General features: G+C 46.2%; 1 pseudogene; it reads right to left on the minus strand.

The window, feature by feature from the left end:
• Positions 1–17,970, minus strand: part of LOC139230203 (zinc-binding protein A33-like) — a 650,536-nt pseudogene that overhangs the window by 177,594 nt on the left and 454,972 nt on the right.

Below are 17,970 nucleotides of genomic sequence, written 5' to 3' on the forward strand. Positions count from 1 at the left end.
ACTATTTACAATGTGAGTTGATCTGGGGCCTTCCTTTCCCTGGTTGATCGTCTCGGTGCAAATGCTGGTGTTGGTGAGTCATTTGTTGTGCCTTTTGCCTGGTCGCTGTGCAGCTAGCCCTGCTGGACTGCTGGGGGTTATGAGCTTTGCTGGGCTGATGCGGCTGATGCATTCTGCTTCGTGGTCAACTGCAGGGTCGGTTGCCACTTGTGTGTGTGTTGGAGGGTCGAAAAAGGTAGAGTCTATTGTGGGTTGTTCTGGATTGTCTGTAAATCTGAGTTTGGTTGGTCCAAGTGTTTTCTGCAGGTGTGTCCATTTGCGAGTTTGACCACAAACACCCTGCTCCCCTCTTTGGCCAAAAACAGTGCCAGCAATCCACTTGGAACATTGTCCATAGTTCAACACAAATGCAGGATCATTTACTTCAAATTCGCATGACACATTTGTGTGATCATGATAGGTATTCTCTTGAAGCCGCCTGCTCTCTACCTGTTCATGTAGATCAGAGTGGACTAATGAGAGCCTTGTCTTAAGTGTCCTTTTCATACGCAGTTCAGCGGGAGGGACCCCGGTGAGCGAATGGGGTCTTGTGCGGTAACTAAGCAGGACTCGGGAAAAGCGAGTCTGCAGTGAGCCTTCAGTTACCCTTTTCAAGCTCTGCTTGATTGTTTGAACTGCTCGTTCTGCCTGACCGTTGGATGCTGGCTTAAACGGGGCAGACGTGACATGTTTGACCCCATTGCGGGGTCATGAATTCCTTGAATTTGGTACTGGTAAAACACGGCCCATTGTCACTTACAAGGACATCGGACAGGCCATGCATGGCAAACATGGCCCGTAGGCTTTCAATGGTGGCAGCGGATGTGCTTGCTGACATTATCACACATTCAATCCATTTGGAGTATGCATCTGCGACCACGAAAAACATTTTTCCCAAGAATGGGCCTGCATAGTCGACATGGTTTGGAGGGCCAAGACCATAAACTTAATGGTGCCTCCCTGGATGCATTGCTTGGCTGGGAACATGTATTACATTTGTGCGCAAAGGACTCTAAGTCTGCATTGATACCGGGCCACCACACGTGGGATCTGGCTATCACTTTCATCATTACAATGCCTGGGTGGGTACTGTGGAGATCACTAATGAAAGTGTCCCTGCCCTTTCTTGGCACAACTACCCGATTACCTCATAGGAGGCAGTCTGCCTGTATAGACATTTCATCTTTGCGCCACTGGTACAGCTTTATTCCTTCCTGCATCTCTAAAGGGACACGAGACCAACTCCCGTGGAGCACACATTTGTTTTTACTAAGGACAGTAAGGGCGCCTGGCTGGTCCAGGTTCTAATCTGTCGGGTGGTAACAGGTGATTGCTCACTCTCGAATGCTTCCATTACCATAACTAAATCTGCAGGCTGTGCCATCTCCACCCCGGTGATGGGCAATGGTAGTCTACTGAGAGCATCGGCACAGTTTTCTGTGCCTGGCCTGTGATGGATGCTGTAGTTGTATGTGGACAACGTGAGCGCCCATCTCTGGATGTGGGTCGATCCATCCCTATTTATCGCCTTATTTTCAGAAAAGAGGGATATAAGCGGCTTATATTAGGTTTCCAATTCAAATTTGAGCCCAAACAGATATTGATGCATTTTCTTTACCCCGTAGACACATGCTAACGCTTCTTTTTGATCAAACTGTAGGCCTTCTTGGCCTTAGACAGGCTTCTGGATGCATTAACAACCGATTGTAATTTCCCAGATTCATTCGCTTGTTGCAATACACACCCGACCCCGTACGACACTGCATGCTAGTACCAAACGTTTACATGGATCGTACAACACAAGCAATTTGTTTGAACATAACAGCTTCCTAGTTTTCTCAAAGGCATTTTCTTGGCTTTTACCTCATACCCATTCATCTCCCTTACAGAGTAAACAGTGCAGGGGTTCTAACAATGTGCTAAGGCCCGGTAAGAAGTTACCAAAGTTCAGGAGTCCTAGAAATGACCACAGCTCCGTCACGTTCTATGGTCTCGGTGCATTCTTGATTGCATCCATCTTCAAATCGGTGGAGTTGATGCCCTCTGCCGCGATTCTTCTCCCTAGGAATTCCACTTCAGGTACCAGGAAAATGCACTTCGAGCGTTTTAGCCTGAGCCCCACACGATTAAGCCGACTAAGAACCTCCTCCAGGTTCTGCAGGTGCTCGACGGTGTCCCGACCTGTAATCAAGATATCATCTTGGGAGACCACAGTGCGCGGGATCGACTTCCGCAAGCTTTCCATGTTCCTCTGTATATTGCCGTGGCCAATCGAATCCCAAATAGGCATCTGTTGTCATCGAAAAAACCATTGTGCGTATTGATGCAGGTGAGGCCTTTCGAAGATTCCTCCAGCTTCTGCATCATTTGGCCGAGGTCAAGTCCAGCTTCATGAATGTTTTCCCTCCTGCAGCGAGAAACGTTTGATAGTTACTTTGTAATCACCACAGATTCTGATGGAGCGATCTCCCTTGAGGACTGAAACAATCGGACTTTCCCACTCATTGAATTCGATTGACGAAATGATGCCCTCTCTTTGCAACCTGTCCAGTTCGATCTCCACCCTTTCTCTCATCATGTAAGGTACCGCTCTCACTTTGTGATGGATGGGTCGCATCCCCGGAATCAAATGGATCTGCACTTTTGCTCTTTGGAACTTCCTGATGCCTGGCTCGAACAGCGAGGGGAACTTGCTTAAGACCTGGGTACATGAGGTGTCATCGATGGATGAAAGCACTCAGATGACATCCCATTTCAAGCGTATATTTCCCAGCCAGCTCCTGCCAAAAAGCGTGGAGCTTTCGCCTAGTACCACCCAGAGCAGTAAATCGTGCACCACTCCATCGGAGCAGACCTTTACAGTAGCACTGCTAATTATGCGAATCAGTTTCTTTGTGTGCATTCTAAGTTTGGTACGAATGGGAGTCAGAACTGGCCTTGAAGCCTTGTTGCACCACAACTTATCGCAAGTCTTTTTACTTATTATGGACTGGCTTGCACTGGTGTCCAGCTCCGTGGACACCGGGAGTCCATTTAATTCAAGCTTCAGCATCATCGGGGGACACTTTGTGGTAAATGTGTGCACCCCATATACCTCTGCCTCCTCGGTCTGAGGCTCCGGTTCTTCATGATCCACTGTGGTCTGTCCTCCTCTGCAACCTGGTAGTTTGCAGCTCGCCTGCACATACGTTGGAGGTGAACCATTGTTCCATAGCCCTTGCAAACGTATCCTTTGAAGTGTCATGAATGGAATCGATGATCATCCCCGCAGCACCAACAAGGTGATAATTGCCTTGTATTCACCACCATTGATGATGGACTCTGAGTCATCTGCGGACGTGCAGCTACAGGCGTGTAAGTCCTGCCATGTACATTTCAATTCAAAAACAACGTTACTTTGGTCACAGTACTTGCAGCAGCACTGGGAAATTTGTTTGGTATTCTCACTGGTGGAGATAAACGCCTGTGCTATGGCTATGGCTTTACTCAAGGTTCGGGTCTCTGCAGTCAAAAGTTTGCGAAGTATTATTTCATGGCCAATACCAATACAAAGAAGTCCCTGAGCATGTGCTCCAAGTGGCCTTCAAATTCACAATGTCCTGCAAGGCGCCTTAGCTCGGTGACATAGCTCGCCACTTCCTGGCCATCTGACCTTTTGTATGTGTAGAACCGATATACCTCGCCATCAGAATGCTTTCCTTCGGGTTTAGATGCTCCTGGACCAGTCTTCACAACTCATCGTATGACTTGTCTGTGGGTTTTTCTGGAGCGAGCAGGTTTATCATGAGGCCATATGTTGATGCCCCGCAAACGGTGAGGAGGATCGTACTTCATTTGGCAGCATTCGCTTCTCCTTCCAGCTCGTTGGCCACAAAGTATTGGACAAGTCGCTCCGCAAAGGTTTCCCAATCATCTCCCTCCGAAAATGTCTCCAGGATAGCCACAGTTCTCTGCATTGTTGCGTTGGGGTTCGTTATCTGTAACTCGTCGCCAGTTGTTATGTCTTGGATAAAGAGTCAGACTAGATACTGCAACCTCATGTAGGGGTGTCTGAGTCCTTTATTACAGATCTCAGCATGCCTCTCCTGCCTGTGAGGCCTCTTTATATACAGGTGCTCCCAAGGGATTGAGTGATCCCTTGGGACTCCAGCGGATAAGCCCTCTGGTGGTTAGACATGGTAATTACAGATTTACATACATAACAACAAGGACATCGACAGGCAGTGTATGGCAAACATAGCTCGTAGGCTTTTGATGGTGGCAGTGGACGTGCTTTAAGACATATTACACATTCAGTCCATTTTGAATAAGCATCCACAATAACCAAGAACATTTTGCCTAGAAATGGGCCCGCAAAGTCACTGTAGATCCTAGACAATGGTTTGGAGGGCCACAACCACACACTTAACGGTGCTTCTCTGGGTGCATTGCTCAGTTGAGAGTAAGTGTTGCATTGGCACATGCATGACTCTAAATCGAAGTCATTGCCGGACCACCACATATCGGATGTCGCTATAGCTTTCATCATTACTATGCCTGGGTGGGTACTGTGTAGGTCATGTATGAATGTTTCTCTGCCTTTCTTAGGCAAGACCACGCGATTACCCCACAAAAGACAGCCTGCCTGTAAGGACATTTCGTCTTTGCACCTCTGGAATGACTTGATGTCTTCCTGCAGCTCCGCTGGGAAGCTGGACCAGCGCCCATGGAGGACACAGGTTTTTTTTTATTAGGGACAAAAAAGGATCCTGGCTGGTCCAGGTCCTGATCTGTCAGACCGTAACAGGTGACTTTTCGTTTTTGATCCATCACCAAGAGCAAGTCTGCAGGCTGTGCCATTTCCACCGCGCTCGTAGGCAATGGTAGCCGACTGAGAGCATCAGTGCAGTTCTCTGTGCCCGGTCTGTGCTAGATTACATAATTGTAAGCCGACAGCGTGAGCGCCTATCTTGGGATGCGGGCAGAGGCATTCGTGTTAATCACTTTCTTCTCTGAAAATAGCGATAAGAGCGGCTTATGGTCAGTTTCTAGCTCAAACTTGAGACCAAATAGATACTGGTGCATTTTTTTCACCCCATAAACGCACGCCAGTGCTTCTTTTTCAATCGTGCTGTAAGCCCTTTCGGCCTTGGATAGACTCCTGGATGCATAGGCGACCGGTTGCAATGTTCCCGATTTGTTAGCCGATTGTAACACACGCCCGACTCTGTATGATGATGGATCGCAAGCTAGCACTAATCGTTTATATGGGTTACACAGAACAAGCAGTTTGTTTGAACATAAAATATTTCTGGCTTTCTCAAAAGCAGCCTCTTGTGAATTCCCCCATACCCAGTCGTCTCTCTTGCATAGCAGCACATGTAGGGGTTCTAGCAAGGTGCTTAACCTGGGTAGGAAATTTCCGAAATAGTTGAGGAGTCCCAGGAATGACCGCAGCTCCATCACATTCTATGGTCTTGGCGCGTTCTTGATGGCCTCCGTCTTGGCGTCAGTGGATCTGATGCCATCTGCCAAGATTCTTCTTCCAAAGAACTCGACCTCTGGCGCCAGGAAAACACACTTCGAGTGTTTCAACCTGAGTCCCACATGATCTAGCCAATTTAGAACCTCTTCCAGATTCGTCAATATTCGATGGTGTCCAGACCTGTGACCAGTATGTCGTCCTGGAAAACCACAGTGTGTGGAACCGACTTTAGCAGGCTTTCCATGTTCCATTGGAAAATTATCACGGCCGAATGAATCCCAAATGGGCATCTGTAATAGATGAACAGACCTTTGTACGTGTTGATGCAGGTGAGGCCTTTCGAAGATTCCTCCAGCTCCTGCGTTATGTAGGCCGAGTTGGTGAACGTTTTTCCTCCAGCCAGGGTCGCAAATAGATTGTATGCCTCGGGTAGTGGGTACTGGTCCTGTAGCGAAAAATGGTTAATCGTTAAGTTATAGTCTCCACAGATTCTGACCGTGCCCTCGCCTTTGAGAACTGGGCAATTGGTCTGGCCCACTCATTGAACTCCACCGGCGTGAGGATGCCTTCTTGCTGCAGCCTGTCCAGCTCAATTTGCACTTTCTCTTGCATCATATATGGTACCACCCGTGCCATGTGGTGGATGTGTCGTGTACCGGGAACCAAGTGAATCTGCACCTTCGCCCTGGAGAAACATCCAATGCCTGCCTCAAACAACGACGGGAATCTGATCAGAACGTGGACACATGAGGCGTCATCGACAGATGAAAGCGCTCGGATGTGGTCCATGTTCCAGCGGATTTTTCCCAGCCAGCTTCTGCCGAACAGTGTGGGGCCATCCCCTGGCACAATCCATAGGGTGAGTTAGTGCACTGCTCCATCATAGGAGACTTTTACTTCTGCACTGCCAATTACAGGGATCAGCTCTTTGGTGTAAGTTCTCAGCTTGGTATGAATGGGGCTGAGCCTGGGCCTGTGTGCCTTGTTGCTCCACAGCCTGTCGAAGGCCTTTCTGCTCATTATAGACTGTGACTCACACCTGTGTCCAATTCCATGCATACTGGAATTCCGTTCAGTTCAACTTTTAACATGATCAGTGGACATTTTGTGGTGAAGGTGTGCACCCCGTACACTACTGCCTCCCTGGTTCAAGTCTCTCGTTCAGCCTGATCCACCATGGATCGATTTTCCTCTACAACGTGGTGGTTTGCAGGGTTTGCAGCTCACCTGCCCATTCGCTGGAGATGTCCCATTGTTCAACAGTCTTTACATGCATAGTGTTTGAAGCGGCCTTGCTGGGCCCAATGATCACCTCCACATCGCCAACAAGGTGTTAACTGCCTTGCATTAACGATTGATGGCAGACTTTCGTCATCTGAGGTCATGCAGCTGCAGACATGTACGTTCTGCCATATGCATTCCTGCTTGAAAACGACATTACTTTGTGTACAGTACTAACTGAAACCTCTTTATGCTATGAAATTTGATTGGTGTTATTGCTGGTGGACATAAATGCCTGAGCTATCGTTATGGCTTTGCTCAGACTCAGTGTTTCAACAGTCAATAGTTTGCAAAGGATAACCTCATGGCCAATGCCAAGCAAAAAAAAAGTCTCTTAGCATTTGTTCAAGGAATCCATCGAATTTGTCATGTCCTTCAAGGCGCTTTAGTTCAGAGATGCAGCTCGCCACTTCCTGGCCTTCTGACCGTTGGCACATGCAGAACCGATACCTCACCATCAAAATGCTTCCTTCTGATTTAGGTGCTCCCGGACCAGTGTACACAATTCTTCATAGGATTTGGTTATTGGTTCACTGGAGCTAGAAGATTCTTTATGAGGCCATATGTTGTTGCCCCACAAACGGTAAGGAGGATCGCCCTTCGTTTTACAGCGTTCTCGTCCCCTTCCAGCTCATTGGTCACAAAATATTGGTCGAGTTGCTCCATGAAGGCCTCCCAATTGTCCACTTCTGATAATTTCTCCAGGATACCAACAGATCTTTGCATTGTCACGTGGTTGTTCGTTACCTCATCGTCAATTGTTATGTTCACAGTAAAGGATACAACTGAGTACTGTATGCAATGAGTGTGACCGTAGCTCCTTTAATTCAATTCCAGTGTGTTGGTATAGCGTGGGAGGCCTGCTTACATACAGTGCTTCCAAGGGATGCTGGGATCCCTTGGGACTTCAACAGGTAGGCCCTCTGGTGGTGGTGTGACTCAGGTTGCCAAGGGTTACATAAATAACAGGAAGTGGTTCACGTTGTCGAGGGCTGCGCCGTGAATCTTGATGACTGGATGGCAGTGCTGTGCGGCGAGGACAGGCTGCTGGAGCATCTTTGTCTTACAAATGTTAAGCATAAGTCCCATGCTCTCATATGCCTCAGTGAATACATCGACTATATCCTGGACTTCAGACTCAGAATGTGCGCAGATGCAGGTGTTGTCCGAGTACTTCTGCTCAACGACAGAGGATGGGGTGATCTTGGACCTGGCCTGGAGGTGGCGTAGGTTAAACAGCTTCCCACTGGTTCTGTAGTTTAGTTCCACTCCAGTGGGGAGTTTGTTGACTGTGAGGTACAGCATCGCAGCGAGGAAGATTGAAAAGAAGGTTGGGGCAATGACGCAGCCCTGTTTGACCCCGGTCTGGACATGGATTGGGTCTGAAATGGACTGGTAAGGACTACGGCCTGCATGTCGTCGTGGAGCAGGCGAAGGATGTTGAGAAACTTTTGGGGAGACACAAAACCGAGGAGGACACTCCATAAGCCCTCATGGTTGACCGTGTCAAAGGCCTTTGTAAGATCGTAAAAGGCCACGTATAAGGGCTGGTGCTGCTCCCTGTATTTTTTTCCGTAGTGCTGCAAAGATCATGTCTAATGTGCCCCGTAGGGGACAAAATCTGCACTGTGATTCCGGGAGGAGCTTCTCGGCAATAGGGAGAAGACGGTTGAGGAGAACTCAAGCGACAACCTTCCCATTGGCTGATAGCAGGGAGATTCCCCTGCATTTTCCGCAGTCGGACATGTCCCCCTTTTTAAAATGGTCACGATCACTGCATCTCTGAGATCTCCCGGCATGCTCTCCTCCCTCCAAATGAGAGAGATGAGGTCATGTATCTGCACCAACAGCGCCGCTCCGCCATATTTTAGTGCCGAAGCAGGAATTCCATCCGCACCCATAGCCTTGTTATTCTTGAGCTGTTTTATGGATTTGCCTATCTCATGCAGCGTTGGGGGTTCACTGAGCTGGTGGCGGGTCTTATGCTGCGGGATGGAGTCCAGAACACTCGAGTCAAAGGCAGAGTCTCGATTGAGGAGATCTACAAAGTGCTCCTTCAAGCGAGCCCTGACAGCCTCGGTGTCCTTGTTGAGTGTTTCCCCATTCTTGGCCAGGAGTGGGGTGGGGCCTTGGGAGCTTGGTGGCCTTGACTGCAATGAAGAATGCTCATATATCATGGCTGTCGGCCAGTTGTTATATCTCCTGTGCTTTCTCCATCCATCATCTGTCCTTTATGTCCCGGGTTTTTTGTTGGACCTCAGCCTTGAGCCGCCTGTAATGTTGCTTTGCAGCTCCCGAATTGGCTGGTTGCTTGGGGCTCAGAAATGCACTGCACTTGTGAACTATTGGTTCTTGCATCTCCTGATCATTCTCATCAAACCAGTCCTGGTGTTTTCTGGTTGAGTGACCAAGTGTCTCTTCACAGGCACTGATTATGGAGGCCTGGAGGGCAGACCAAGCATTGTGGGCATTCAGCACCTCAAGCTCATCAAGGCACGCCAGGTTAGCTGTGAGGCACTGGCTGTATAGGGCTCTCTTAGCATGGTCTTTAAGTGCCCCAACATTGACTTTTTTGTGCCACTGCTTCTGCTGCCCCCTCTGCTTTGGGCTATGTTAATATTGGTGATGGATCGGATTGGGCGGTGGTCCATCCAGCAGTCGTCAGCTCCTGTTATGGCATGGGTGATGTGCACATCCTTGCAATTCCTGGCTCGGACGATGACATAGTTGAGCAGGTGCCAGTGTTTGGAGCGAGGGTGTTGGCACGATGCCTTGTATTTGTCCCTCTGATGGAACAGGGTGTTGGTGATGAGAAGTACATGTTATAGACATTTTGTCAGGAGTAGGGTACCACTGGAGTTGGCTTTCTCTACCCCCTCTCTGCCAATCACGCCTGCCCAGAGGGCTGTGTCTTTGCCAACCCTGGTGTTGAAGTCACCTAGAGGGATTAATTTTTCACTCGCAGGGATGTGGGAGAGGGATATTTCGAGGTTGGAGTTCATACCCATTTTGGTCTCATCCATTGCATCGAGTGTTGGGTCATACGCACTGATGACTGGCGCTTTGGTTCTGGGATAGGGTGAGTCGAAGAGTGATGAGGCATTCATTAACCCCGCAGGGTGGGTCGTTGAGGTGGTCGACCAGCTCATTTTTGATGGTTAAGCCGACTCCGTGAAGGTGGCATTCTTCCTCTGGTTTTCCTTTCCAGAAAAAGATGTAACTTCCACCTTGTTCCTTGAGCTGGTCTTCCCCTGCCCGGTAGGTCTCGGTTCGGATGGCAATGTCGATGTCAAAGCTTCTAATTCCCGGGCAACTATGGCGGTGCGGCGTTCTGGTCTGTCACTATTGGAGTTATCCATGAGGGTCCTGGCGTTCCAGGTCCCGAACTTCATGTTAACAAATTGGAGGATGCCTTAGCGTGAGTTCTTTTAGCGTGGTGTGGCCGTTGCACACCGGAAACCACATGGGCTTCGCTGAGCAAGGTCTTGGTCCTGTGCACGGGGGACCAAGACGACTGGAGACCAGGCACTGCTGTATGAACCTAATTGCCTGCAGCGAGATGTTGGTCGCAAGCTCAGCGCCGAGTAGTGGCCTTGATAGTTGATGGGCCGATGCTTGGTTGGGGGCAGGCATTAGGAAGGTCATTTGTCTGCTGGAGTTCTGAGTGGGAGGTCAGCAAGGAGTGGGAGGGTGGAAGAGTCAAAGCCGTGATGCTGACCAGTAGAAGAGGCCAGGTCACCAGTGGAGAAAGAGAGATCCAACAGTCGGTGAGGAGAGGGATGTCGCCCTGCCGTTGGAAGCACGAGAGCCCGCCACTTGAGGGATGTTTTAAGAGTTTCTTCTCAAGTTTAAAAAAAAGGTTTTCATAAGTTATTTAATTGTTTCTCCAACGGTTTAAAAAAAATTCCTCCAATTTGTTTAAAAGTTTAAAAGTTTTCTCAAATTGTTTAAAAAGTTTCCCAAGTTTATTAAAAGTTTAAATGTTGATTAAAAGTTTAGAATGTAAGTCAGTAGTAGGTTACTCCCTTGGTACTGCTCCATGGGCACTGACAGCCCTCTGCAGCTGCACAGAGCCCTGGCCAGACCAAACCCAGAGCACCGCAGTGAAGTAGAGGGCCAATCGTCCCCAAAGAGGGCCCGAATGTCCGGACACTGCCGGGGAGAGGCCTGGATGCCGCCGGTGGCCCGGATACCACCAGGGACCCGAATGCAAGATGGGTGTGTTGAGCAGTAGTTTCGGGTTGTTTCTTGTGTTGTCCTGTGTTGTTCCCGAGCTGATGTTTGTGGTTGGTGCCGCTGGCGGGGCGACAGTCCTGGTCTCCGGTCTCAGTTGCTAACTGATTATAGGCACGTTCTGGAGGAGAGGAGGTCAGGTCATCAGTGGGGAAAGAGAGGTCCAGATGGCAGAGGGTGTGCGAAGGCCCAATAGCCAGGTCCAGCTGCCTAGTCGCCGCAGGCGTTCCAGCCGGATGGCCCAGGTCACGTCGAGTCACTGCTGGAGGTCCAGCCTGGAGGCCCAGGTCGCACCGAGTCTCCACATGAGCTCCAGCTGGGAGGCTCAGGTCACTCCGAGTTACTGCAGGAGGCCCAGCCGGGAGGCCCAGGTTGTGCCGAGTCACAGGAAGTCCAGCCAGGAGGCCCAGGTCATGCCGAGTTATCGCAGGAGGTCCAGCCGGGAGGCCCAGGTAATGCCGAGTCATCGCAGGAGGTCCAGCCGGGAGGCCCAGGTCACGCTGAATCACCCAGTCACCACAGGAGGTCCAGCCGGGAGGCCCAGGTCATGCTGAGTCGCTGCAGAAGGTCAAGCCAAGAGGCCCAGGTCACTCTGAGTCACCCAGTCGCTGCAGGAGGCCCAGCCGGGAGGCCCAGGTCACACTGAGTCGATTCAGGAGGCTCAGCTGGAAGGCCCATGTTGCACCGAGTCGACCCGTCGCCGATGTGTGGTGTGGCAGGAAGCCTGAGGTAGGCCCGAACTTTTGGGATTCATGGGGTTGGGGTTAGGTTCTATACATTCAAGCACATTTTACTGGTGCCTCTAAGTGTTGTGATGGAAAATGGAGCACTCACACTGAGCCATGAGCACATGGCTGAAGGGTGAACAGAACTTAGTGCATGTTAGCATAAGGGAAGCAAAGGTTTGGATGAGCTGAAATTTACGTAGTGTGGAAGATGGGAGACCGCAGAAAGAAGTGAGTGTTCCACCACACTTATGACTTAAAAATTACAGAGGTGGATAGGAATTGAGAGCTCTGGAGATGGGCGATTCATTTCAGAATAGATGCTCTGTCCAGCTCTTGAAACCACGGTGTTAACAATGTTAATTCTTGGATTCTTTTACCTCAATCTGATTCAGTAAAATTACTGAGTCGAATACCTCTTGTGCTTTGAACAAAGCAGTCTTTATTACCGGCCAGTAAGACCTATCAGACAGAAGATATACTCTCTGGATAGAGCGTACACACTCCCTACGGATAGGTGAAGTTACATCGTAAAGCGTCAACAGTTATACAGTTTTGAAATCAGATAACAAAATAAAAATGGATTGACAGTCTAACTCAGCCACTCATTAGTCAATCTATATGAGATGTTCTTCTTGAAAGCTCATGCCTCTAAATGTTTCAATCTAATGGTGTGACTACTAACTGAGACCTTGCAATTCTGCAGATTTATTTCATGTTACAATTAGATGTTATTGGCAGGAGTAGTGACTTGAAACCTTGAGACAGACTGTTAGCTATGCTGATGTTGCACTATTTGCAATCTGACATTCTCCCAGCTATTCTTCCATGGCTTATACATTTTCATATATCCCGTTTACTTTACTGTCCTTAATTCCATATATTCCGTTCAGATATCCACAACGTGACATTCCCATTTAGCTTCTGATCCATGCTAATGCTCAGAATGTGGAAGAAGGAGGACTCAGTGATGGTTGCACTATTGAAGGTCAGAAGAGTATGGCTGGTCTTTCCCTTGTTTGAGACGTCATGTACCTAGCACATATGTTGGCCGAAACTTGTTATCGTATATGCGAATGTTGCTTAATCGGAAGCCAATGTAACTCAGCGAGCAAAGGGGTGATAGGTGAGTGGGACTTGGTGCGAGTTAGGACATGGGCAGCCTAATTTTGGATCACCTCAAGTTTACGTAGGGTAGAATGTGGGAGGCCAGCCAGGAGAGCATTGGAATAGTCAAGTCTCGAGGTAACAAAGCACGAACGAGGGCTTAAGCAGCAGATGAACTGAGGCAGGGGCGGAGACGGTCGATGTTACAGAGGTGCAAATAAGTGGTCTTAGTTATGCTGTGGATCTGTGGTCGAATGCTAATTTCAGTAATCAAATATGACACTAAGGTTGTGAACAATCTGGTTCAGCCTGAGACAGAAGTTGGGGCGAGGGATGGAGTCAGTGGCTCGGGAATGGAATTTGTGACGGGGACCTAAAATAATAGCTTCCCAATATACAATTGGAGAATATTTCTGCTCATTCAGAGCTGGATGTCAGACAAGCAGTCTAATAATTTGGAATGGGTGGGTCGAGAGAAGTGGTAGTCAGTTATAGCTGGGTGTCATCCGCGTGCATGTGGAAACTATCACTGTGTTTGCAGATGATGTCACCTCCAGGCACCACTGCAGTCCAGCGAAAGCTGCTTCATTATTTCAGAAGTTTACATGGTAAACATCCACAGTGATTGGGCTCAAAATGGGGGTATAGAAATTCCCGCCAATTGTACACCCGCTTGACTTTGTATTTTGATTCACATCAATGGAAAGGAAAATCGCGCGAGATGCATGACTGACAGCCGATCCGCTGCTGTGGGATTTCAGTCCCTGTTAAAGTTAAATTTCACCCCCGTCATTTCTCGTTGTCTTTACAGATGATGTTCCGTAAATCTTGCATGTTTTTTTTAACTAATTAACTTTTGTTACCAATAAGTGCATATCTCCCTCCAGGTGCGACAGATGTATTCTTTCAGTGATATCTGCGGATTTGAAGGTTTATGTTGAAGAGCAGCAAAAAGTAACTGACCTATTAGCAGTGGACCAAGTCCCTTTTTATGATTTAGAACTTATTAAGTCTGGTGCCGTGTGATTTCACTATTGTAGTGTGACTTGTACACCTTATTTATGGAGTACCTCCCAGTTGATTGTTTGTAGGCCACAACAAGCAGAGGCCTGACATGACTAATGTTCTCTTTAGTGAGGTGTAGGCAATTTTCCAGACTATCAATACGTTAGACAAGACTGAGCACCACTGGTTGATATAGGCACTGTGAAGGGCAGGTAGGCCAAAGGATATTGTACTTGCCTCAATGGCCAATCGAAACATTACAGAGAGTGCTTGTTCCAAGAGTTCATCTTAAACAGCAGTGCAGTAAGAAATTCCCAAATATTAGCTTGCTTTGAAAAATCAACCATCTTCTATATTTCGGCCTCATCAATGTCCGGAAGCTGAAGATACAAATTCAAACATTCTTGTTGCATTGAGAGATATTGGAAGCCGGGAAGAGTGCTGTCACTTCCACTTTCTTTCAGATAATATAAACAAACGAACAACGCTGGACAGATAAAGACCCTAGTGTCCATTTAGACTTTCCCACATCATTGTGATACCTCGTGTATCACAAAAAACACATTCTCAACCCACCTCAAACCATATGATCTCTTAGGACAGGCGAAAAAAAAACACAGGCCAATTTGGTAGAAATAACCTGGGAAATTCCTCTCTGCCCCACCTCGGCAATCGAAACTAGTTCCATTGATCACTCTGATGAAGACTTTCCTGAAGTACCTATCTTTTATAAGAGGTGATATCCACCCCGACCAGAACCAGCTCCACTCCATTTGAGTCCTTATTCTATTAAGCAACTGGATACTTTGAGTTCATATAATGTTATTGTTAAGCTGTAAAACTATACAGCAGCTGATTTGTTCTTCTCAGTGTTAATTTGCTAATGTTGAGAATTATATTCCAGTATTTTATCCATAACTACAATAAATAACAATTAAAGCTCCCGTGTAAAATGGAGGTAACTGAATTGTTTTATATTGTTTCATTAGAGCCCAATAGCCTTTATTTTACCCTACCAGGCATGGCAGAAATCGGATGGGCCGTCTGATTTGCATCCCGCTTTTACTTTCCAATGGCTCCGGCCGCCGACAGCCCAGGCTGTGGAATGGCCTCCCTTAATCCTCTCGTTCTATCTACTTCACCCTCCTACTTTAAAACCCTCCTTGAAACCCACCCTGTCGATGACGTGTTTAGACTATCCTCTGAATATCTCCTTCTGTGGCTCCTGATTATTACTTTTATTTAAGCCTCTGTCAAGTGTCTTGGATGTTTTATCTACTTTAAATGCAAGTTGTTGCTGTCCAGAGACATATTCTCTTTTCTCCAGAGAGGATGAAGTATGGCACACAAATAAACAAAGAATAACCTGTATTATCCATTTGTACTACAGCTGAAGGCAGTCCTCCTTTATATGCGCGGTGTGATGCAGTCAAATACCAAAATATGCATTATAATGTAGGGATTAATGTAACTTTGGTGATGATGTAAAATGGATGGTATCGAAATATTTGCCTTTCATAGGCCCGCCTACTTTACCCTTCTAATGGAAAGGACAATTGAGCGTGGTTTATAATCGGTGACTGACTCCATATCATCATTTTTACACCAAGACATTTCTGGATGGCAAGATATTCAAATATTCCCAATGTCCATCATTTATTTTCTTATGAGATTTAATAAGGAAGTTAAAAGTAAAGCATGTAAATACGATTTGATGACTTTAAAATGCTTTCTGTGCTCTTGCAGCTATCATAAAAGTGAGGTAATCAACTAAGCAGCTTAAAATCAAACTCCGTTCATTGCGAAGAATGTGACATTGGGGATTTCGTTAGAGAATGTTATGAAATGCAAGGCAAGGCGGAGGGAGCTGTAGGATGGATTGTGTGGGTCAAGACACTTAGAATTGTCTCTTCAGGTAATAATTGTACAGGTTGGGAAACGTCTGTGCCTTCACACATAATATTTCAAACTTGTCCTTATACATTTCCAAGCAAAAATAGATTAGCCTAGACGCATTTCAGCTGAAACTTATTGGACAACAAGTATTTATTGGATTGGATAAGTATTTATTGGATTGGATAAATCATATCTATGATTTTAATTGCATCTTTGTTCGAGTTATATATTGTATTAAATTTTTCGCAGCTGTTTTATAAATCGACAGAATACGTGAAGCAACCACTAAATACACAGGAGTTAAATTTTAAAAAGGGGGCAATCCTGGAGATTTACAAATGTACAGTTACAGGATGATGTCTTGTTTTAAAATTATTCGAACTCCTTCAAATTACTGCTTCTTTAAATTTTCTTCTCGCAAGTCTGCAGCTGCTGTTGCGATAGGTAGCACCACCCTCAAAGTATCATCTCACGGTTTGCCAATTAACCCCTTACTTCTGCTCTCTCAAGTCATTAAGCTTGAATATTTGGTAAACATTTGGGGAAAGTGGTAAAAAGACGAAATTAAAAGTTCTTTATCTGAATTCATGCAGCATTTGTAACAAGATAGATGGGTTGACAGCACACATATAAGTAAATGGATATGGTCTAATAGCCATTACAGAGACGTGGTTGCAAGATGACCTTGGCTGGGAACTGAATATTATGCGGTATTTATCCTTTCAGAAGCATAGGCAGAAAAGAAAAGGAAGTGGAGTAGCTCTGTTAATAATGGATGAGATCAATGCAGTTGTGAGAAATAATTTTGGCTCAGAAGATCAAGATGCAGAATCAGTGTGGCTGGAGATAAGAAATAAGAAGGGAAAGAAGTCACTGATGGGAGTGGTTGCTAGGCCCCCTAACAGTAGCTACGCTGTAGCACTGAGTATAAATCAAGAAATAATGCTCCTAAGAAAAGTATGGCAATAATCATGCATGATTTTAATGTTCATATTGTTTGGAAAATCAAATTATTAAAGCTAGCCTTGAGGAAGAGTTCATAGAGTGTATTTGGGATGATTTCCCTGAATAATACATTGTGGAACCAACCAGGGAGATCTGGTAATGAGTAATAAGACTGGATTAATTAATGATCTCAATATAAATGATCCTCTTGGGAAGAGTGATCATACCCATGGTACAAATTCAAATAATGAGTTGAGATTGAGAAAGCTCATTCTCAAACTAGTGTCCTAAAGACGTTTACAATGGTATGAAGGCAGAGTTGGCTTATGTGGACTGGAAAAATAGATTAAAAGGTATGTTGGTAGATGAGCAGTGGCAAACATTTAAGGAGACATTTCAAAACTCTCAGCAAAGATATACTCCAGTGAGAAAGAAAGATTCTAAGAGAAAGATGAACCATCCGTGGCTGACTAAGGAAGTAAAGCTGGTATCAAATTGAAAACAAAAGCATATAATGCTCGCCAAGAATAATACAAGGCCACAGGATTGGGAAATTATTAGAAACCAGCAAAGGACAACTAAAAAATTAATAGAGAGAGAAGATAGTTTATGAGAGTAAACAAGCACGAAATATAAAAACAAACAGTTAAAGCTTCTAGAGGTATATATAAAGGAAGAGAGTTCCTAAAGTAAACGTTGATCCCTTAGAGGATGAGATACTGAAGTAATATTTTGTATCTGTCTTCATGATAGAAGACACTAAAAGCATCCCAATAATAATAATATATAATCAAGGGGCTATAGCGAGAGGGGTACTTACAACAATCACTTTCAGTAGAGAAAAAGTACGAGGTGAATTAATGGCATTAAAGGTGGACAAGTCCCTTGTACCTGATGCTCTGCATCCTGGGGGCTTAAAAGAATTGGTTGCAGAGATAGTGAATGCATTGGTTGTAATCTACAAAAAATCGTTGGATTCTGGAGAGACTGCAACCGATTGTAACACTGGAAATGTAACTCTCCTAATTAAGAAAGGAGGAACACAGAAAGCAGGAAACCATAGACCAGTTAGCCTAACGTGTTTCATTGGGAAAATGCTGGAGTCCATTATTGAGGAAGTTAGAAGTTAGTTGGACATTTAGAAAATCAAAATCATAATCGAGTCAAGCAGAGTCAGCATGCTTTTATGAAAGGGAAAACATGTTTGAAAAATTTCTGGAGCTCTTTGAGGATGTAACGAGTAGGGTTGATAAAGGGGAACAATTCAGTGTGGTG

The sequence above is a fragment of the Pristiophorus japonicus genome, chromosome 19 (assembly GCF_044704955.1).
Source record: "Pristiophorus japonicus isolate sPriJap1 chromosome 19, sPriJap1.hap1, whole genome shotgun sequence".
NCBI lineage: Eukaryota > Metazoa > Chordata > Chondrichthyes > Pristiophoridae > Pristiophorus > Pristiophorus japonicus.